Below are 222 nucleotides of genomic sequence, written 5' to 3'. Positions count from 1 at the left end.
GCCGGCTCATTACTCTCTAAATTATCTATTCCGCCAACATCATTAATTTCTCCTCAGCTTCCGGCCGAGGCGAAAGCAAAATGAAAGCAAAGGGCGTCCATGGAACAACGTCTACCAGTCGCTTTATCTCACAAGCGGGAAATTAAACGGTGAAAAGGCACACACAAATTCGATCGCTGCCAGTGAGGCATTGAAGGCTGCGGCGCCAATCCAGACGCTTCG

This window comes from Penaeus monodon, chromosome 27, assembly GCF_015228065.2.
Source record: "Penaeus monodon isolate SGIC_2016 chromosome 27, NSTDA_Pmon_1, whole genome shotgun sequence".
Lineage (NCBI taxonomy): Eukaryota > Metazoa > Arthropoda > Malacostraca > Decapoda > Penaeidae > Penaeus > Penaeus monodon.
This window is presented reverse-complemented; position numbering follows the sequence as displayed.